Source organism: Cryptomeria japonica, chromosome 11 (genome assembly GCF_030272615.1).
Source record: "Cryptomeria japonica chromosome 11, Sugi_1.0, whole genome shotgun sequence".
NCBI classification, from domain to species: Eukaryota; Viridiplantae; Streptophyta; class Pinopsida; order Cupressales; family Cupressaceae; genus Cryptomeria; species Cryptomeria japonica.
The window spans coordinates 274,047,663-274,072,399 of NC_081415.1; positions in this window are offsets into that span (position 1 = coordinate 274,047,663).

The following is a 24,737-nucleotide window of genomic DNA, read 5'->3' on the forward strand; positions in this document are numbered from 1 at the left end:
CAGACAAAGTACTTACAATTGCTTCAAGGGCCTGGATGTTTTCTTGTTATTCTTTAAGTTCATATAATGTTAAGGGGCTAGTAGTAGGAGAAACATACTTGGTTACCACATCTAAGACCCCATTCCTTTAATGTAGATCTTCATCGGGTCACTCCATATCCAGTAGTTAATCTTGGTAAACTTGGGACGCTCCTTCTTCATCAACTTTTACATGATCTTTCCCTCAAGTGTTAGGCTTTCTGCACACAAAGGACCAAGGCTCTGATACCAATTGTTAATCTTAGGGGATCCAGTTAATATTGAGAGGGTGGGGTGAATCAATATTAACACCACTTGAAAAACTTAAACTTAAACTTATCAAACTTTTACCAGATCAAACATAAACCAATAAAAAATCTATTTACCAGTACAGGTATCTACTAATAATCATCTATTAAACTGATATCTCAATGTTGCTCATTAAGTGTTCATTAAACATGCATAAACTGAAAGCAAATCATAATAACACATCAAAAACATTCACCATATGAACACCATGATTTTCATGTAGAAACCCAAAATAGGGAAAAAACACAGTGGGAATTGCTGCCCACAAGAATTGTGCACTCTTTCAAAGTGCACCCTGTTAGGAGCCTAGCCCGGTTAGGAGCTTACAAAGATGCCTTGTTAGGAGTCACCCGATTAAGGGATTTAGATGATGAGCCCTATTACGAGCTTTGACCTGTTAGGATCAACCTCGCAAGAGGATTTAGAACTCAAATGTTGAGTCACCCTATTAGGGGATTTACAATGTAAGGCATGTTAGGACCTACCTAGTTAAGGGATTGTAACTACTACAATTTTTAGGGAGCAACAATGAATGATCTAAGTATAGCACTCAACTGCTTGCTTGATTAGATCCAATTATTCTCCAAGTCTGCAACACTCTACCAGATCTTCCCACACTCTGGTTTGGCTTCACACTCTTCTCAAAAACCACTGACACAACAAACTGTTGGCAATATTGCATTATAACAAACAATGAAAGATTGTTGGCATTTCAATAAGGATATTGAGAAGGTTGTTGATGATTATGGATATAATAGATTAAAGATGTTTACTGTCTTGATATTATTATTTTGTCATCGATGTCAAGAAATTCATTTTCTAATTCAGTATGATGTTGCCATATCTTGAGAAGTATGATATGAAGATTATAAAGATGTCGTAAAAGACACAGGAAAGAATATGAGTATTAAGGGGATGAATAAGGTATTCAATGGGCAACTAGTACCAAGTCAGACAATGATGAGATCATGATGTTTAGATTGTTTTAACATCATACATATGTTGTAAAATGTAAAGGTTAATACTATACTATGTTATCAAGCAATGAACCTAGTTGGTAAACCCTAAGGAACCTAGTCGGTAAACTCTAAGGTTATCGCTATCGGTTAATGAAGGCGAAATGTCTACCGAGTGAAGTTTAGTATTCACCGAGTTGTTATCGAGTTGTAACCAAGCTATAACAGAATGCATTAAATGTTTACATACGGTATTTAATGAAGGAAGTTGATGAGCTGGAACTGATCAATGATTGGTGAGCCGTGAATGAAGTTTGTTAACGAATCTAAGACAATGAAAAGTTGACATGAAGATCTACAGCTCAGATTGAACCGCAATACCCTGGCACAAGTTCCAAGACTAATATGCAAGTTCCAAGGTGGGGTAAAACATTTTCAGATCGAAAGATGCATTGAACCTGGACAAGATTGGCGATCTGATGGCTATGATTGATCATGGGAAATGTGATCAAGGAGATTAAGCGGTTACCTAATTGTTTATAAATAGGAAACTATTGATAAACAATGTATGCAGGCAAGTGTATGCACAGGGATGCTACATAGTGATTACCAAGAAAAGAAGCTTGAAGACCTATTAGAATAACAGAGTATAGAAGCCCAGTAGATAAACAAGATTATTTCTATGTCTAGATTGTATTGAACAAATAAGAATCTGCTCTAGCATTTTAGATGTGAAGTTGCAGATAGATTTTTATTACTATTATTTTGTGAAAGTGATAGAAAATCTCTTAACCGAGTGGACTTAACAGTCTTATTTGTAAAACCTTCTAGCAAGGTGAAATTTTGAATGAGTGTTTGAAATACTTTAACAAGGTCACTTCTAACAAAGTGAAGATCCTAACAGATCTGAGGGAAATCCCTTAACCGGGTCACATCTAGCAATGTGTTTGTAATCTTTAACAGGATTTGCTTTTAACCGAGCATATTCTAGAAGAGTATATTTCTTAGTGGGTCCAAAATCCCACAGTGGTTTCTCCCTATTTGGGTTTCCACATTAAATTTGGTGTTATGAGGTTTATGATGTTTATATGCTTTTGATTTTGCATGTTTGACAGTTTTGGTTATATTACTGAAATATATGTTACCAAGGTTGAATTTGATGTTTTTATGGATGATTAAGTTTGTATGATTCACCCCCCCTCTCATCTTGTTGGCTATTGGATCTGTACTTATATTAAGTATTGGAACTATCAATTGGTATCAGAGCTTTGGACTCCGGAAGGAAAGTTTAAAGGCACTTGAGTTAAAGATCCAAAGATATATAAGAGGGATGCATCGAAGCTGAACAAGTCAAGTTTCTCTACATGGAAAAAAAGGATGAAGCTACATCTATCAGGAGTTGGAAAATATGTTGTATACTATCTGGAGAATAATTTTGTTACACCGAGCACCTATCCATTGACTATGGAAGAGATAAAGGCAAAGCAAGAACATATTCAAGCAATGATTGAAATAACATCTGCATTGACCGATTCAGAGTTTAATGATCTAGAAGGCTGCAATGATGCAAAGGCAATGTGGGATAAGCTCATATCAGTATATGGAGGAGATGAAAATGTTCAAAGAGCAAAAGTAGATAGTCTAAGGGGACAACTTGAATATACGAGGATGAATGAAGGTGAGAGCATAGCTCAGTATAGTACAAGACTAAAGGAGATTGTCAATCAACTCAAAGGAGCAGGTGGAACTATTGAAGAAAAGGATATAACAACTAAGTTGTTAAGAACCCTTATACCAGCTTATGCAATCCGAGTCTCTGCAATCAATGAATTGAGGTCTATACCTAATATGTCAGTTTCTTTAGATGCTGCTATGGGTAAGCTACATGCATTTGAGTTAAGTAATTTTGATAACAGTGGATCTTCAGTAAATAAAGTTGAATCTGCATTTAGTTCTTTTCATCTTGATGAATCTAATGATTTCAATGAAAGAAAGTATAAGTACTCTGAAGGAGATCACAGTGGAGCAAGTGAAAGATTTTGTAAGAACATGGGGGCAGTACACAAACTGTATGACAAAATCAGAAAGCAAGAAGAGTTTGAAGCATTATTAGCCAAAAGATTACCGAGACGCAAAGGTAAGTATAAAGGAAAACTACCTTTGAAATGTTTCAGCTGTGATAAGATAGGACATATGGCTTCTAACTATCCTAACAAAGATTCTACTGAAAAGAGAGATTACCGAGATGATAGACAGAAAGATAACTATCACAGAGGACACTGAGACTTCAGAAGAAGAGATAGAAAGACATGCCTAATAGTTGATGAGGAATCCAACGATGATAAATCAGATGATACCGATATAGAGGAAGTAGTTTATGTGGCTATCAAGGATGGATCAGATGAAGAAAGGTATGAAGAAAAAGCCCTAATATCTCACATAAACACTAACGATTCTTGGATCATAGATAGTGGATGCTCACATCATATGACAAGAGATAAACACAAGTTTGTTACATTAGAAGATTATGATGGAGGCTATGTTAGATTTGGTAATGGTGCACCATGTCTGATGAGAGGTAAAGGATCTATAACACTTCTTGATAATGCAAGATGCAATGATGTCTATTGGGTTGAAGGTTTGAAATACAATTTGTTGAGTGTAGCACAGCTAAACAACACAGGTTACCAAATAGAATTTCAAAAAGGAATTGTCAAAGTTCATGACAATAATGGAAAGTTAGCTGCTACCGAGACACAAACAAAAGGTAATAGATTTCACCTTGACTCAACTCGGAATAAATGCTTGCATACAAAGTTAGATGATACCTGGCTATGGCATAAAAGGTTTTGTCATGTCAATTTTGATAATCTGATCAAAATAAATAAGAAGCACCGAGTAAGAGGTCTACCGAGGCTTGAAAAAACTGAGAATGCTATGTGTCGAGGATGCTAGATGGGTAAGATGACAAGATCAAGCTTTACAAGTAAGTCTTACACTTCTAAGGGAATTTTAGATCTAGTGCACACTGATCTTTATGGTCCTATGAAAGTTCAAAGTTATTATGGTGATAAATATTTCATATTATTTGTGGATGACTATTCAAGGATGATGTCAGTAATGTTTTTAAAAGAAAAATCAGAAGCTTTTCAAATGTTTAAATGGTACAAGGCAAGAGTTGAAAATGAAATAGGAAGACAACTCAAATGTCTTAGATCAAATAGAGGAGGAGAGTTCACATCTGATGAGTTAAACTTATTTTGCAATGATCATGGTATTAAAAGACAAGTTTCTACACCGAGAACTCCACAGCAGAATGGACTAGTTGAGAGAAGAAACAAATCTATTATGGATTGTGCTAGAACACTGATGATTGAAAAGATGGTGCCACAAACATTTTGGAGAGAACCAATAAGCACAGTTGTTTACACCTTGAGCTGAGTTCAATTGAAGAAAGGTACTTTGAAGACACCATATGAAATCTGGTATGATAAGAAACCTAATGTAAGTTATTTTAAAATATTTGGAAGTAGATGCTATGTTCATAAAGATGATAGAAATGGAAAATTTGATCAGAAAAGTGAAGAAGGAACGTTTCTAGGTTATTCTTCTAGAAGCAAAGCTTTTAAATGTCTGATCAAATCATCTAACAAAATAGTAGAAAGTGCAAATCTGAAAATTGATGAATTTGCAGAAAGAAATGATGAAGGAAATTCCAAGGAACTAGAAGACTATGATGAATTTGTCTATGTTCAACCGACAAGTCCTACTGAGAAGACTATTGAAGAAAATGAAGAGAATATCCAATTAACGAGTGATGAAAAAGATCATACAGATCCTACCGAACCTGTATTAGCCAAGTATGTCAGAAGACATCATGCACCAAGTCATATTATAGGAGATAAGGATGATCCAATGATGACAAGGAACAAACTGAGACAGAACACATGTTTGGTATTTGAATTTGAACCGAGAATAGTGAAAGAGGCATTTAACAGTGAAGATTGGATAAATGCTATGACAGAAGAGATTGATCAAATCAAGAAGAATGACACATGGAAACTAATCCCAAGACCGAAGGACAAAAATGTAATCGGTACAAAGTGGATTTTTAGAAACAAGCTAAACAAAAAAGGAGAGGTCATTCAAAACAAAGCAAGACTAGTTTGCAAAGGTTATGCTCAAGAAGAAGGAATTGATTATGGTGAAACTTTTGCACCTATTGCTAGACTTGAAGGAGTAAGAACATTGTTGGCCTATGATGCTTTCAAAAATTTCAAGGTATATCAAATGGATGTCAAATCTACATTTCTGAATGGAATATTAGAAGAAGAAGTTTTCATTGAACAACCTGAAGGATTTGTTGAAGACAATAACATAGATCAGGTATGTAAATTGAACAAAGCTTTATATGGTTTGAAACAAGCACCAAGAATAGTATGAATGATTTCACTCTTATTTGATTAAGATTGGTTTTATAAGGACAAGTGAGAAAAACATGTACATGAAGAATGATGAAAATGGAATACTGATCTTAGCCATATTTGTTGATGATATTATATTTTGTGGAAATGACTCTTTATGCAAGAACTTTGGAAATGAAATGAGAAAAGAATTTGAGATGTCATTAATCGGTGAGATAAAGTATTTTATAGGTTTACAGATACTACAAATGAAAAATGAGATTTTCATTACACAATCCAAGTACATAAAGGAAATCTTGAAGAAATTTGGAATGGAGGATTCAAAACTAGTAAGTACTCCTATGACTACCAACTATAAATTATCAAAGAATGATGAATCTGCATCTATTGATGAGACACTTTACCGATCCATGATTGGAAAGCTACAATGTGTTGTTCACAATAGACCAGATATAGCACATGCAGTAGGTATAGTTGCAAGATTCTATACAGATCCGAAGGAAACATACATGACAACAATCAAAAGAATTTTTAGATACTTGAAAGGCACAGAGGATTATGGCTTAGTATATCAGAAAGGAAATGATTTTGATTTAAAAGTTTATATTGATGCTGATTGGGCAGGCAACATTGATGACAGAAAAAACACAAGTGGAGGAGCTTTCTTTTTAGGAGAAAGACTAATGAGTTGGCTTAGTAAGAAACAAGGATGCGTTTCATAGTCAACAATAGAAGCCGAATACGCTGCTGCAACATTGAATTGTACCAACATTGCATGGATCAAACAATTGTTGGAAGGTATAAATGAGAAAGTTACCGAGCTAGTAACTATATTCGGTGACAATAGTAGGGCCATTAATATTTCAAAAAATCCTGTTATGCACTCTAAGACAAAGAACATCTTTATCAAATATCATTATCTTAGAGAAGAATCTCAAGAGAAGAAAGTGGTGTTGGAGTATGTTAGCACAAAGGAACAAATAGCAGATATCTTCACCAAGCCACTACCAAGGGACACTTCTGAATATCTAAGAAGTAGGTTAGGGGTCCTACCCCTATCTTCTACTCACTGACAGAGTTCAGTGAAAGCATCAATCCGATGACTCTATCAAATATCTTTTGGGAGTTGATGTTGATTTATACACTTTAGGATGTTTTCTAAAGGTGTACAGGAAATAATACAGGAAATATTACAGGGAACAGGAATTGAAGACAAATGCTCTGACCGAGACTCAGTTGATACACAACAACAAGAAATAACTTCTTACAGAAAGTAATTATGTTTTAGTTCTTTACTTTTTGGCATTGTTGTCAAAGGGGGAGAAGACTTACAAAGGGGGAGAAGAATAATATAGAGGAAGAAGACCTATCAGGGGAGAAGACTAAAAGAAAACTGAGCAAACTACAGATTGGAAAGAAGATTGAAAACAGGAGAAGTCTAATGTATGGGGGAGAGCATTTCAGCATTTCAGGATCACAGCAATCCGAATCTTTTAAGGTCAAATCAATTGGTTTTTCCATCAATGCCAAAGGGGGAGATTGTTGGCAATATTGCATTATAATAGACAATGAAAGATTGTTGGCATTTCAATAAGGATATTGAGAAGGTTGTTGATGATTATGGATATAACTGATTAAAGAGGTTTACTATCTTGATATTATTATTTTGTCATTGATGTCAAGAAATTGATTTTCTAATTTAGTATAATGTTGCCATATCTTGAGAAGTATGATATGAAGGTTATAAAGATATCAGTAAAAGACATAGGAAAGAATATGATGAATAAGAGGATGAATAAGGTATTCAATGGGCAACTAGTACCGAGTCAAACAATGATGAGATCATGATGTTTAGATTGTTTTAACATCATACATATGTTGTAAAATGTAAAGGTTAATACCATACTATGTTATCAAGCAAAGAACCTAGTTGATAAACCCTAAGGAACCTAGTCAGTAAACCCTAAGGTTATCGCTATCTGTTAATGAAGGCGGAATGTCTACCAAGTGAAGTTTAGTATTCACCGAGTTGTTACTGAGTTGTAACTGAGCTATAACAGACTGCATTAAATGTTTACATGGGATATTTAATGAAGGAGGCTGATGAACTGGAACTGATCAATGATTGGTGAGCCATGAATGAAGTTTGTTAACGAATCTAAGGCAATGAAAATTCGGCATGAAGATCTATAGCTTGGATTGAACCGTAATACCCTGGCACAAGCTCCAAGACTAATATGCAAGTTCCAAGTTGAAATGTTTTCAAATCGAAAGATGTGCTGAACCTGGACAAGATTGAAGATCTGATGGCTATGACTGATCATGAGAAATGTGATCAAGGAGATTAAGCAGTTACCTAATTGTTTATAAATAGGAAACTGTTGATAAACAGTGTATGCGGGAAAGTGTATGCACAGGGATGCTACATAGTGATTACCGAGCGTAGAAGCTTGAAGACTTGATAGAATAACAGAGTATAGAAGCCCAATAGATAGACAAGATTAGTTCTATGTGTAGATTGTATTGAACAAATAAGAATCTGCTTTAGCATTTTAGATGTGAAGTTGCAGATAGATTTTTATTACTATTATTTTGTGAAAGTGACAGAAAATCTCTTAACCGAGTGGACTTAACAGTCCTATTTGTAAAACCCTCTAGCAAGGTGACATTCTGAATGAGTGTTTGAAATCCTTTAACAAGGTCACTTCTAACAAAGTGAAGATCCTAAAAGATCTGAGGGAAATCCCTTAACCAGGTCACATCTAGCAATGTGTTTGTAATCTTTAACAGGATTTGCTTTTAACCGAGCATACTCTAGAAGAGTATATAACTTAGTGGGTCCGAAATCCCACAGTGGTTTTTCCCTATTTGGGTTTCCACGTTAAATCTGGTGTTATGAGGTTTATGATGTTTATATGCTTTTGATTTTGCATGTTTGACAGTTTTGGTTATATTACTGAAATATATGTTACCAAGGTTGAATCTGATGTTTTTATGGATGATTAAGTTTGTATGATTCACCCCCCGCCTCTCATCTTGTTGGCTATTGGATCTATACTTATATTAAGTATCAGAACTATCAATTGGTATCAGAGCTTTGGACTCCAAAAGGAAAATTTAAAGGCACTTGAGTTAAAGATCCAAAGATGCATAAGAGGGATGCACCAAAGCTGAACAAGTCAAGTTTCTCTACATGGCAAAAAATGATGAAGCTACATCTATCAGGAGTTGGAGAATATGATGTATACTATCTGGAGAATGATTTTGTTACACTGAGCACCTATCCATTGACTATGGAAGAGATAAAGGAAAAGCAAGAACATATTCAAGCAATGCTTGAAATAACATATGCATTGACTGATTCAGAGTTTAATGATCTAGAAGGCCGCACTAATGCAAAGGTAATGTGGGATAAGCTCATATCAGTATATGGAGGAGATGAACATGTTCAAAGAGAAAAAGTAGATAGTCTAAGGGGACAACTTATATCTATGAGGATGAATGAAGGTGAGAACATAACTTAGTATAGTACAAGACTAAAGGAGATTGTCAATCAAATCAAAGGAACAGCTGGAACTATTGAAGGAAAGGATATAACAACTAAGTTGTTAAGAACCCTTCTACTAGCTTATGCAATCCGAGTCTCTGCAATCAATAAATTGAGGTCTGTACCCAATATGCCAGTTTCTTTAGATGCTACTATTGGTAAGCTACATGCATTTGAGTTAAGTAATTTTGATAATAGTGGATCTTCGGTAAATAAAGTTGAATCTACATTTAGTTCTTTTCATCTTGATGAATCTAATTATTTCATTAAAAGAAAGTATAAGTACTCTGAAGGAGATCACAGTGGTGCAAGTGAAAGATTTTGTAAGAACATGGAGGTAGTACACAAACTGTATGATGAAATCAAAAAGCAAGAAGAGTTTGAAGCATTATTAGCCAAAAGGTTACCGAGAGGCAAAGGTAAGTATAAAGGAAAAATACCTTTGAAATGTTTTAGTTGTTATAAGATAGGACATATGGCTTCTAACAGTCCTGACAAAGATTCTACTGAAAAGAGAGATTACCAAGATGATAGACAGAAAGATAACTATCACAGAGGACACCGAGACTTCAAAAGAAGAGATAGAAAGACATGCCTAATAGCTGATGAGGAATCCAACGATGATAAATCAGATGATACTGATACAGAGGAAGTAGTTTATGTGGCTATCAAGGATGGATCAGATGAAGAAAGGTATGAAGAAAAAGCCCTAATATCTCACATAAACACTAATGATTCTTGGATCATAGATAGTGGATGCTCCCATCATATGACAAGAGATAAACACAAGTTTGTTACATTAGAAGATTATGATGGAGGCTATGTTAGATTTGGTAATGATGCACCATGTCCGGTGAGAGGTAAAGGATCTATAAAAATTCTTGATAATGCAAGATGCAATGATGTCTATTGGGTTGAAGGTTTGAAATACAATTTGTTGAGTGTAGCATAGCTAAACAACACAAGTTACCGAATAGAATTTCAGAAAGGAATTGTCAAAGTTCATGACAAGAATGGAAAGTTAGCTGCTACCGGGACACAAACAAAAGGTAATACATTTCACCTTGACTCAACTTGGAATAAGTGTTTGCATGCAAAGTTAGATGATACCTGGTTATGGCATAAGAGGTTTTGTCATGTCAATTTTGATAATCTGATCAAAATAAGTAAGAAGCACAGAGTAAGAGGTCTATCAAGTCTTGAAAAAACTAAGAATGCTATGTGCCAAGGATGCTAGATGGGTAAGATGACAAGATCAAGCTTTACAAGTAAGTCTTACACTTCTAAGGGAATTTTAGATCTAGTGCACACTGATCTTTGTGGTCCTCTGAAAGTTCAAAGTTATTATGGTGATAAATATTTCATATTATTTGTGGATGACTATTCAAGGATGATGTCAGTAATGTTTTTAAAAGAAAAATCAGAAGCTTTTCAAATGTTTAAATGGTACAAGGCAAGAGTTGAAAATGAAACAGGAAGACAACTCAAATATCTTAGATTAGATAGAGGAGGAGAGTTCACATATGATGAGTTCAACTTATTTTGCAATGATCATGGTATTAAAAGACAAGTTTCTGCACTGAGAACTCCATAGCAGAATGGAATAGCTAAGAGAAGAAACAGATCTATTGGGGATTGTGCTAGAACACTGATGATTGAAAAGATGGTGTCACAAACATTTTGGAGAGAAGCAATAAGCACAGCAGTTTACACCTTAAACTAAGTTCAATTGAAGAAAGGTACTTTGAAGACACCATATGAAATCTGGTATGATAGGAAGCCTAATGTAAGTTATTTTAAAATCTTTGGAAGTAGATGCCATGTTTATAAAGATGATAGAAATGACAAATTTGATCAGAAAAGTGAAGAAGGAACATTTCTAGGTTATTCTTCTAGAAGCAAAGCATTTAAATGTCTGAACAAATCATCTAAGAAAATAGTAGAAAGTGCAAATGTGAAAATTGATGAATTTGTAGAAAGAAATGATGAAGGAAATTCCAAGGAACCAGAAGACTATGTTGAATTTGTCTATGTTCAACTGACAAGTCCTACCGAGTAGACTTTTGAAGAAAATGAAGAGAATATCTAGTTAACGAGTGAAGAAGAAGATCATATAGAGCCTATCGAGCCTATATTAGCCAAGCATGTCAAAAGACATCATGCACCAAGTCAGATTATAGGAGATAAGAATGATCCAGTGATGACAAGGAACAAACTGAGACAGAACACATGTTCGATATCTGAATTTGAACCGAAAATAGTGAAAGAGGCATTTAATAGTGAAGATTGGATAAATGCTATGATAGAAGAGATCGATCAAATCAAGAAGAATGACACATGGACACTAATCCCAAGATCGAAGGACAAAAATCTAATCAGTACAAAGTGGATTTTCAGAAACAAGCTAAATGAAAAAGGAGAGGTCATTCAAAACAAAGCAAGACTAGTTTGCAAAGGTTATGCTCAAGAAGAAGGAATTGATTATGGTGAAACTTTTGCACCTGTTGCTAGACTTGAAGGAGTAAGAACATTGTTGGCCTATGACGCTTTCAAAAATTTCAAGGTATATCAAATGGATGTCAAATCTGTATTTCTTGAATGAAATATTAGAAGAAGAAGTTTTCATTGAACAACCTGAAGGATTTCTTGAAGACAATAATAAAGATTAGGTATGTAAATTGAACAAAGCTTTATATGGTTTGAAATAAGCACCAAGAGCATGGTATGAAATATTGCACTCTTATTTGATTAAGATTGGTTTTATAAGAACAAGTGAGAACAACAACATGTACATGAAGAATGATGAAAATGGAATACTGGTCTCAAACATATTTGTTGATGATATTATATTTTGTGGAAATGACTCTTTATGCAAGAACTTTGGAAATGAAATGAGCAAAGAATTTGAGATGTCATTAATCGGTGAGATAAAGTATTTTATAGGTTTATAGATACTACAAATGAAAAATGAGATTTTCATTACACAATCCAAGTACATAAAGGAAATCTTGAAGAAATTTGGAATGGAGGATTCAGAACCAGTAAGTACTCCTATGACTACCAACTGTAAATTATCAAAGAATGATGAATCTGCATCTTTTGATGAGACACTTTACCGATCCATGATTGGAAAGCTACAATGTGTTGTTCACAGCAGACCAGATATAGCACATGCAGTAGGTATAGTTGCAAGATTCTCTGCAGATCCTAAGGAAACATACATGACAACAATCAAAAAAAAATTTAGATACTTGAAAGGCACAGAGGATTATGGCTTAGTATATCAGAAAGGAAATGATTTTGATTTAAAAGTTTATACTGATGCTGATTGGGCAAGCAACATTGATGACAGAAAAAACACAAGTGGAGGAGCTTTCTTTTTAGGAGAAAGACTAGTGAGTTGGCTTAGCAAGAAACAAGGATGCGTTTCACAGTCAACAACAGAAGCTGAATACGTTGCTGCAGCATTGAATTGTACCAACATTGCATGGATCAAACAATTGTTTGAAGGTATAAATGAGAAAGTTACCGAGCTAGTAACTATATTCTGTGACAATACTAGGGCCATTAATATTTCAAAAAATCTTGTTATGCACTCTAAGACAAAGAACATCTCTATCAAATATCATTATCTTAGAGAAGAAGCTCAAGAGAAGAAAGTGGTGTTGGAGTATGTTAGCACAAAGGAACAAATAGCAGATATCTTCACCAAGCCACTACCAAGGGACACTTCTGAATATCTAAGAAGTAGGTTAGGGGTTCTACCCCTATCTTCTACTCACTAACCAAGTTCAGTGAAAGCATCAATCCGATGACTCTATCAAATATCTTTTGGGAGTTGATGTTGATTTATACACTTTAGGATGTTTTATAAGGGTGTACAGGAAATTATACAGGAAATATTACAGGGAACAGGAATTGAAGACAAATGCTCTGACCAAGACTCAGTTGATACACAACAACAAGAAATAACTTCTTACAGAAAGTAATTATGTTTTAGTTCTTTACTTTTTGGCATTGTTGTCAAAGGGGGAGAAGACCTACAAAGGGGGAGAAGAATAATATAGAGCAAGAAGACCTACCAGGGGAGAAAACTAAAAGAAAACTGAGTAGACTACAGATTGGAAAGAAGATTGAAAACAGGAGAAGTCTAATGTATGGGGGAGAGCATTTTAGCATTTCAGAATCACAGCAATCCGAATCTTTTAAGGTCAAATCAATTGGTTTTTCCATTAATGCCAAAGGGGGAGATTGTTGGCAATATTGCATTATAACAAACAATGAAAGATTTTTTGGCATTTCAATAAGGATATTGAGAAGGTTGTTGATGATTATGGATATAACTGATTAAAGATGTTTACTGTTTTGATATTATTATTTTGTCATTGATATCAAGAAATTGATTTTCTAATTCAGTATGATGTTTCCATATCTTGAGAAGTATGATATGAAGATTATAAGGATGTCGGTATAAGACACAGGAAAGAATATGGTGAATAAGGGGATGAATAAGGTATTCAATGGGCAACTACTACCGAGTCAAACAATGATGAGATCATGATGTTTAGATTGTTTTAACATCATACATATGTGGTAAAATGTAAAGGTTAATACTATACTATGTTATCAAGCAAAGAACCTAGTCGGAAAACCCTAAGGTTATCGCTATCGGTTAATGAAGGCGGAATGTCTACCGAGTGAAGTTTAGTATTCACCAAGTTGTTACCGAGTTGTAACCGAGCTATAACAGAATGCATTAAATGTTTACATGCGGTATTTAATGAAGGAGGCTGACGAGCTGGAACTGATCAATGATTGGTGAGCTGTGAATGAAGTTTGTTAACAAATCTAAGGCAATGAAAAGTCGACATGAAGATCTATAGCTCAGATTGAACCGCAATACCCTGACACAAGTTCCAAGACTAATATGAAAGTTCCAAGGTGGGGTAGAACATTTTCAGATCGAAAGATGCATTGAACCTGGACAAGATTGAAGATCTGATGGCTATGATTGATCATGGGAAATGTGATCAAGGAGATTAAGTAGTTACCTAATTGTTTATAAATAGGAAACTATTGATAAACAATGTATGTGGGCAAGTGTATGCACAGGGATGCTACATAATGATTACCGAGCACAAAAGCTTGAAGACCTGTTAGAATAATAGAGTATAGAAGCCCAGCAAATAGACAAGATTAGTTCTATGTGTAGATTGTATTGAACAAATAAGAATCTGCTTTAGCATTTTAGATGTGAAGTTGCAGATAGATTTTTGTTACTGTTATTTTGTGAAAGTGACAGAAAATCTCTTAACCGAGTGGACTTAACAGTCTTATTTGTAAAACCCTCTAGCAAGGTGACATTCTGAATGAGTGTTTGAAATCCTTTAACAAGGTCACTTCTAACAAAGTGAAGATCCTAACAGATCTAAGGGAAATACCTTAACCGGGTCACATCTAGCAACGTGTTTGTAATCTTTAACAGGATTTGCTTTTAACCGAGCATACTCTAGAAGAGTATTTCTTAGTGGGTCTGAAATCCCACAGTGGTTTTTCCCTATTTGGGTTTCCACGTTAAATCTGGTGTTATGAGGTTTATGATGTTTATATGCTTTTGAGTTTGCATGTTTGACAGTTCTGGTTATATTACTAAAATATATGTTACCGAGGTTGAATCTGATGTTTTTATGGATGATTGAGTTTGTATGATTCACCCCCCCCCCTCTCATCTTGTTGGCTATTGGATCTATACTTATATTAAGTATCAGAACTATCACAAACATCAACTCTACTGACATAAATAATTTTACAACTAGGTCAGCAACTAAACCCTAGATCTATCAAGATTTTACAATACAGATCATATCAGATTATTACAACATTTTTGAAGACAATATTGACTATTGAGTGATTGTCACTCATCACAACAACTCGATCTGATACAAAGTCAAACCCTTAGAACATTCTTCTAAGTGTTTTGTTGTTTCCCAAGAAATTCCATCTTCAAACGTGCCAAAACAACAAATCAACCATTTACACAGGTTGTACCACATCATCTCCAACATTTGAACTTCATGTAGATCACCACCAAACCAAAAATCATTACCAGTTAAGAGAATTGTTTACCGGTCCTTAAACCCTTCTTAAACCCTAGCAAAAACTCATCTAAAATTATAAACATAACTTCTGGTTACCACAACATGATGTGATTCTGGTCAGATACCTGTTACAATGATACAAACTCTAATTCCAAACTGCAAATCCTCAATCATTACCAATCACTAGATACAATCAAAATATTTCCTCGTATATCAGTTAAGGTCCTAATTCTTAGTTTCTTGATTCTTTACCGGTAAGCTCTCTCTGATAGACCAAAAAGACTTAGATGACAAAATACAACATGAATAAACATTAGTTGCCAACAATGACAACACAAATAGCTGATCAATGTCATCCAATAATGCAATCCCAATCTCTTAATCACAATGTCATCACCAATAGTCTTTTACAAGTTCGGTCATCATTCTCCATCTGCATCAGTTATGCCAATCATGGCAACATTAAGGTCATACAATCACCCTATTAGGGGTACACTCGGTTAAAATGGTTTTAGCCTTGTTAAGAGCTATACAATAAGGCCTGTTAGGACCCATCCATGTTAGGATCTACCCATGTTACTGAGATTTACAAACACAAGATAATGTGTCACCTTGTTAGAGGATTTCACCTTCGGACTTGCTAGGATCCTACCGCACCCTGTTAGGAGTGACCTTGTTAGAGGATTCTCTTGCTACAACTGTTAGGAAGACCTCAAGTTCAACTGATCTGAATTTAGCACCTTTGTGCTTGATTAGATCCGCTTTTGCTTAGCTTCTATCACTAACTAAACATCAAAACCTAACTCCTTCCACTACACAATCAAATTCTCTCTCTTGATACATAAAATGTTACATCTTGTAGTGTCATTAATTGTACACCCTTGCTAGAGTGCTACAATTTCACACTTAGGTTAGCACCCGCCTTGGTGTGTCTTGCATCTTTAATTTCTAATTTCCCTTTAAGCATTTAATTAATTAATTTAATTTAATCTAAATTCATGTTTCATCACTTTACATGTTATAAAGTTGGACCCTTTACCCTAAGCATGCCCCTTTTCATTTTTAAATCATTTAATCTTAAACCCTAATTATTCCCTATTTCAACCTTTAAGGCCCAATTTTCCATATCAAAACACCTCGAAATCAGCTGTAACTTTGGGATTCTCTCTAATATCATCATATCTAATGACCCTAAAAATTTGGTGAAAAGTTGGTCTGACTGTGGCGGGAGTGCACATGGTGCTCGACTTTTTACTAGAAATTTTGGGAGCATAATTATATGATATTATAATTCTTAACCCCAAATGATTGGTGGTAAATTCAATTCCTAGGTCATCCTAAAGCTAAAATTAAGTCAAAATTAAGATCTAGGGTTTCATACATAAGAGCTCTCTTTCTTCATTTGAAGGCATCTAAGGAAATCGAGGAAAAAGCTATTAGAGCATGAATAAGGAGCCTTCTATCTAGTGAAAGAGAAGCCTATGTGGAGTCTTCAACAACATTCAACAAAATAAATCAAGCATTTTTCAAGAATTCATCATCAATTAGGAGCCTTGAAGACATTGAAGAGTAATAGGAGATCTAGTGGCAATATCTCTCCCTTGGGGTTCGGTATGATTTCATGTTATTTTCATGTCTTTGTATGAGATTATTTGCATCCACTTGCATATTTACATTCATGATTGAGATCACTTTGCATCATTGAATTATAGCATTTAATTTATCAATTACAAGCATTTAGGGTTTACTCTTTAGGGTTGCTCTAGATTGTTTGCACTTATATAGGGTCTTGCATGCACACAAGATTCCTGCACACACTATTTTACTATACAAATCACCTATTTATGCAAGTGGAAATCACCAACAAAGGGGTTTGATTGAAGAAAAACCCTATATAGCCACCCAAACCTTCCCTTTTCAGTTGCAAGTGCAGAAACAGGTACCTGGAAGGACTTTCAGCTTAGGAAAAGACACAGGCACTGCCTAGAAACTCCATATTTCCCCTAATCTGCCTGGGATAGGGATGTGGCACCCTGGTCCTACCTAGGATAGTGGCGTGGCACCATGGTCTCTCCACTTTTAGGTTAATTTTGATAGGTGGTAGCCTCAAGACCTTCATATTTTAGCCTTCCAGTTGCAACTCTCTATCAAATTCTCAGAGATAGTGGCATGGCACCCTAGTCCTGGTCAGTTTGGCTCAGTTTGCATCATCAGGTACACATCCAGAATCCTCCCCCTTTTATGCTTTCATTATCTCAGTTTTAGATCTACAAGTTTGTTCAATTTCAAGTTCATTTATGCTTCATTCTTTATCTCCTAGTCTAGTTGATCATTCAAACCCTAGTTTTTCTCATCATTTTCAACAAGAGGAATAGAAACCCTAAGAGATATCCCTTGGATTTATCTTTATCATAATAAGTAACTAAATTTATCTATCTATTTAATTCTGATTTATGTTCTTAGATCTGAGTTTGTTTCTTATTTCAAATTCAAATTTACATTTACAAGTTTCAATTCCTTGCAAATTTCAAAATTTAGAGGTTAATTTTGTTGAAGCCCTAATTTTTCAATTCAAAATTGAACTTGTGGATAGCTTAATTTGGATCATTAATTTCAGATCTGATTTAGGAACACATTTCACTCATAAATTTCATTTTCTAAACTAGCATTTAGAGTTCTTGCATTGGTTAAAATTTAATATTTCCTTCTATTTTGCATATGTTATAATTTGAAAGAGGAAAATTGTTGTCATGGTGCATTCATTTCATAAATTTGATAATGGGTTAGCTTCCCTTGGTTCAATATTTCCTTCTCCTAAAGAACCTCCTCCTATCTATGACAACATTTTAATGCCTAAAAGGGTTGTTACCAATCCCTTCAAAACTCTCCCATGCTCTGAGGATGAATATTTGAAGAGCGATCTTGACAATTCTCCTAAAATGTACCCTTCCCATCTAGTTATCTTAGAGGAAGAGCTTGATATCATAAACACCTTTCTTAATGTTACTTTACCCTCCCTACATGATGCCTCTCTAAGTGAAATGGTATTGATGGACATTGACTTATCTTCTCCTAAATTCAGTCTTACGAATGGGGACATGTTAGTGTAACAAGAGGTTATGAGCACTTCTTTCAAAGATCTCTTTCCTAAGAATGAATATTTGGAGAAAGATGTTCATCTCCCTCCTAAAGAATACTCCCCTCATGAGGATCATTTTGTACAATAATATGGCATTTTCCCTACTTTTCCTAGTGATGGTATTTTCTCTTTTGATTCCAACAAAATTCCCACTAGATATGATGCATTAATGATAAATGCTTGCCCTTCTCCTAAAATTTGTCTTCCCCCTAAAGATTCCTTAGAGAAATAAGATGAAATAATAATCAATTTCCTTAATGCTCTCTCCCCTAAAGATCCTACTAAAGACATTTTGAGGAAAGAGGATGATTTAGACACACATAATGATGTTCTCCCTCCTAAGGATGAAAAATTAATAAACAATGTTATCCCTTCTCCCGAAATTGGAAATAACAATCAAGACATCTTTGTGCAAGATATTCCTTTCAATGATCTCACTATTTGGGATGAACCATTAGAATAAGGTGTTGATTATTCTCTACCCCATGAGCAAACCCTATCCAAAAGGGATGAAATCATGATTGATAACTCTCTTGATAGCATCTCACCTTCCAAGAATCTCAATCATTCTCCCTCTACACATAAGGCATCTTCGTCTCCTCAACTAGGTTCTACTCATAAGGATACCCTAGTTCAAGACAAGATGGTTAACATATTTTTCAAATATCTCCCTCTCAAAGGTGAGACTTTAAAGAGTAATTTTGATTATTCTCCTAGAGAGTTTATTCCCCATGTATATCCTTTTATGATAGAGGATGATATGACCTTTCCTACTAATAATCTTCCTTCTAAAACATCAATGCCTACTTCTAGTCTATCTCCTAAAATTCATCCTATCAATGATAACATTTTAGTGCAAGAAGCAGTTATCAACATTTCTTCCAACAATCTTGTTCATTCTTCTTCTAAGGACACCTTTGATATTCCTAAACCATATTCAATCAATTTGATACATGTGAATGAAACACCTAATAAACCCCTCTTCATATTTCAAGGTGCTTGTCCTTCTCAAAATTCTCAATGTAAGCCTATCTTAGTGGTTCAAGGTGGTTATGTTGATGATTCTTTTTGCACTCCTAAGAAACCTATTATTACTATGCAAGGAGGTTATTCTACTAAGAGCCTTAATGAGTATGCTAAGAAAATTACTGGAGATAATTATAATGTGGTTGCTCATACCTACAACACAATAAATAATGGGTAACCTAGTCCTCCTCCAGTTATCCCAACTTTACTTCCTCCCTCTCAACCTACTCTTCCACAAGCACCTTGTATATCAATTCTTAGCAAGAAGTATGATCTTATTGAACAACTTAAATCTACTCCTACCAAGATTTCTATCTAGGATTTGGTTCAAACTTCACCTGCTTATCATAGGATGTTACAAGGTGCTTTGAAAAAATTAGATGTCCCACTTGCAGTGACACCTAATAACATAGCTTCTTTGATTGATCCTACAAATAAACCCAAAGATCAGATTGTATTCACACAAGATGAGTTACCCTCTCGTGAAATGCAACATCAATATGATCCCCTTATGATTGTGGTTATTATCAACAATAGTGATATAAGACAAACCCTTGTGGACAATGGATCTGGCCTTAATGTTTTTGGTGTGGACTTATTAGATAAGATTAATGTGGATCATTATCTCATCGAACCTGCTTCTCTTACTATTTGAGGCTTTGATAATATTGCTAAACAATGTCTAGGTATCATAACCTTGCTTGTTAGGGAAGGTCTTGTTGTATTACCTATACCTATTCATGTTATGCCTATTAATTTGACATATAACCTTCTATTAGGGAGACCTTGGATTCATATCATGCAAGCTATCCCCTCAAATTTTCATAGGAATGTCAAGTTCATTTATAACAATACGACATACACCTTATTAGTTGATACCAAACCTCAAGAACCATTAAAATATGGATCTTCTTGTTCAACTACCTCCCATTATTATCCTAATCCTTCTACTTCTTCAAACACATCTACTTATTGATGAATACTAAGAGGGGGGGTGAATTAGTATACCAAAAAACATTGAACTCAAACTTCTGAACAATTTAGCAGATAACCGGTATGACAAATTCACTAATAAACCAGTTAAGATAAATGCAAACTAAATAGAAAACAAAGCATTCACCGACAAAATCACAATCACCATAACACAAGATGTTTTGATGTGGAAACCCAAATGGGAAAAACCATGGTGAGAAGAAACTCACAACTAACCACTGCTAATTTAATCCGTTGCCATTCCAATCTTAGTCTCAAGTCTAGTTGATCGAGATCATCGAGACCCATTAGCAAAGGCATGGGGAGAAACAAAGATGGGTGGCATGATGCTGGACATGGCTCTTGTACTAAAACCTATGGCTCTGGTAATGGCTCTCGAAATAGGTATATCATATATAGATCTAGCTTTTTGATCTATGCCTTTACTGCTACTCCCCCACCCCACCCCAGAGGTGAGCTAACTATCCGCAGAATAGAAACAAGACTGGTTAAGGTCAGACTGGTTAAGGTCATACCGGTTAAGGTCATACAATGTTCTTCACCAGAATAAATCTTGTTAGGAATCTAGATCTTTGTTAGGAGATAAGTCCTGTTAAAGACTACCTTGTGAGAGGATTTCAGATTCAAAGTTGTGAACCACCTTGTTATAGGATTTACAAAGGCTTTGCTAGGCCTACCAAGTTAAGGGTTTTAGACTTGTCAAAGATGTGAGTAATCAACAAGTGAGTGATCTAGATACTAGCACAGTATGCTTGGTTAGATCCATGATAGCTCATTGTTAATGCAGTTCAACATTACTTCAATCTTCAATATCTCCACACTCCTACTCTTCACATAGACCTAATCTTCTTTTCTGTGATCACACATACAAAAACCCTCATCAACATCTAAAACCCTAGACACAGTGTCCTTATAAAGGAGTCTAATTTCATGTCAGTCTAATAGGATTAAATTACAAGTTCCTAGGTTCAGTGCATCTAGACACATTTGGTAACATGACACAAAATCACCACCAAAGTGTCGGTGGATGATAACTCATCACAGAGTAATACTAGTTCATACAATTTACCGATTACCAATTGTCAAAAATGAAGATTGGAAAAATGTTAACTACCACTTTGTTCCCTCATATCGCTTGATATCTTTGAACTGCTTGAGGTCTTCATACTGCTTTGGGTCTTTAGACAATTTGTGACCGGTAAGCATCTTCTGCAAAACACCGATAGTCTAAAGACTATAGTACATAATACCGGTTGGAACAATTACCGGTTGAGCATAACTCATACATAAAGAAAATGATCATAAAACAAGTATGTGTCCATCAATGAGAATCACAACATCATCAAAATGCCAACAATCTCCCCCTTTGGCATTGATGGCAACACTTAGGAAAATTTTGACATCTAAGTGTTTTACAACAAAAATATGCCATGTGCAAAATTACTCCCCCTAAGCATATACACTATCCCTTTTGCAGAAATTACAATGTATACTACTTCCTTAAAGTGGTAACATGAAAGTATACATAACATTCACCAAAATTTTATTTAATTACTACTCCCCCTTTGCCAACAATGACAAAGTACTGCAAAATAACCCCTATTTCTCATTATCATTAAAATTAAGTAAATTTTTATGACAATAAGGAATGAAACTTGTCAAAAACCAATTTAAAATCCTACAAAAAATTCTTCATGTCTAATGACCATGACTCAAGTAATGAGGTAGCAACCTCACTTTCCATTTGCATCTGAGATACTTGTTCATCCATGGCATCAATGGTACTCATCTCTTGAATGACCGTTAATGCTTCCAGATTGAGAAACCACTTCTGAAGTATTTGCAATCTGGGTAATAAGACTAGTTGAAGCTCTTGCAAATATCTTGTCCAGTTGCTAATCTCTAACTCTATCCTGGTAGACTGAAGCTAATACCGGTGAACTATTTGCCCATATGTAGTGAAAGAATCATATAGTGTCTTGAAGTTTCTTATGTACGTCTGCAAATCTGATTGGAGTTTATCCTTTTGTGTGAGCACATCATCACAAAATAGATGGGATTGGTTGATTTTTCTCAATAGTAGTTTGCCCTCATCCATAGCATCTCTTATATCCTTCTGTTGTTTCTGAAGTTTAGAATGGAGCTCATTCAGTTTCTTGACTAAGGCAGTGTTTAGTGCCTTTTGATGCTTCTTCTGTGCATTTTCTTCAGCAACTTCTTCCAGGCATTGTACCTGGTCCTCTACAATGGTACATAGAAGTTTCAGTTTGGCCAGAGAGGAATCGGTACTAGGGAGGTTAGTACCTAGAATCAAACTGGTGAGGGTGTCAACCGCAGTTTGAATGACATCTTGTTCCTTTTTCCTCCTTAATGTTTCCAATATTTCTTGTGCAAGCTTTATGCTTTGCAACAGATCCGATTCATCTGTAGATTGGAGGTCGATAGGGCTGGTCATGTCAACTAGTTTGGCTTGACCACCAATTGCCTTTGGAGTCTCCACTTGTTTGGCTTTCTCTATTTCCTCCTTCTTTGTGGCTCTTTTATTTTCTTCTTCTTCTTTCCTTAATTCATCCTTCTTATCTTCTTCCTGCTTCTTCTTTTCTTCCTCCTTTTTCTTCTTCTCCTCTTCTTTCCTCTTCTCCTCTTCTTTCTTATCCTCTTCTTTCCTCTTCTCCTCTTCTTTTCTCTTATCCTCTTCTTTCCTCTTCTCCTCTTCTTTCTTTTTCTCTTCCTCTTTCTTTTTTTCTTCCTCTTTCTCTGCTTTCTCCTTATCAGCCTTTTCCTTATCCAGTTTCTCCTTTTCTACTTGTTCTTTATCTTGCTTCTCCTTCTCTGTGTTTTCTTTGTCCTGTTTCTCCTTCCTTGTGTCCAGAGTGACATCTTCAACATCTAATGCATCAACATCAATAGTGTCAACCTGTTTTGTAACTCTTTCTCCTTCACCATCAAATACCTCATCTAGTTTGGCTGAGGATAGGTTAGGGTCTTGTTCGGCCTTCTTGTTGGCCTCAAACACTTGACATAACCAGACAATGGCTTTGGCATGTAGATGAGTGTCCTTCTCTACTTCAGAGGTTCTACCTTCTAGCAACCTAAGTCTTCTTCTTCTCATGAAGAAGAGACCTTTATGCGTGTCCATTATCTCAAATAATTCAGAATTGGAGGCTTCAGGAAAGTACTAAGCAAATACTTTCTCCCTTATTTCCTATTCTTTCTCAATGGAAATGCACCATTTTTTGTCCAAAGAATTGTATAAGGAATTAGGAGTCACCGATCTAATTTCAGATGGCGACCGGTCATTTACACAGATATTTTATCATTTCCTGCTCTATTTCTCCCTTCTCATTATCAAAAAAATTATCGAAATACTCTTTTAAGTCATCAAGAACCTTTCTCTTAATATTCTTTAAAGTCCTTTGACAATGTGTTAGAGGATTGTAAGAAGAGATGTTTATATTTACTGGCGTTGATGATGCAGGTGCAGTATCGGTAGACTTAGCCTTCTTGCTTGATTATCGGGTTTTCTTAGGCTGCACTTCTAGTTCGATATCCTCTGACTCCGGTGAGTTATTTTTGGTCTTCTGCTTCCTTTCGAATACTTTAGTGGGTGCAACTTCTAGTTTCTTCTTGGCAAGTGACTGCTTGGTCACTTTAGGACTTGCTGAAGTAACTAGTGCCGATACCGATGGCACTGCCTTGCCCTTTTTCACTGTAGGATTTTCAACCAGTGTTACCCTTTCCAAGTAGGTGCTGGTTTTATTTTTATTTGCATCTAAAGGAGAGACAATTAGGGTAGAGGCATACCCATCCAACATGTCATACATTACTTCATACCCCATAGGTTCTACTGCTTCCTTTCCGGGCTCTACCGCTTCCATTATACATTCATCTACTTTTATGGTAAAGCAGATGTCCTCTTCATATTTCTTAACAATATCTCCAGATATCCTCATCCTTTGACTCATCTTCTTCCCAAATTCATCAGATTATTTATTCAAGACCTCAGGATATCCGGTTCCCACTACTTGGAGACTTTTCCTAACTTGTTTAGTGACCGGTTGGTAAGCAGACCATTGAATATCACCAACTCCTAGGAAATAGCCTTGGAAGTAGAAAAATAGGCTAACCAAAAGTTGTCCAAATCTGAACCTTAGAGCATTGTCCTATTTGATGGACTTCAGGTTCAGTAGAAGTTGTTTTTATAAATAGGTACACAAATCAAATGAG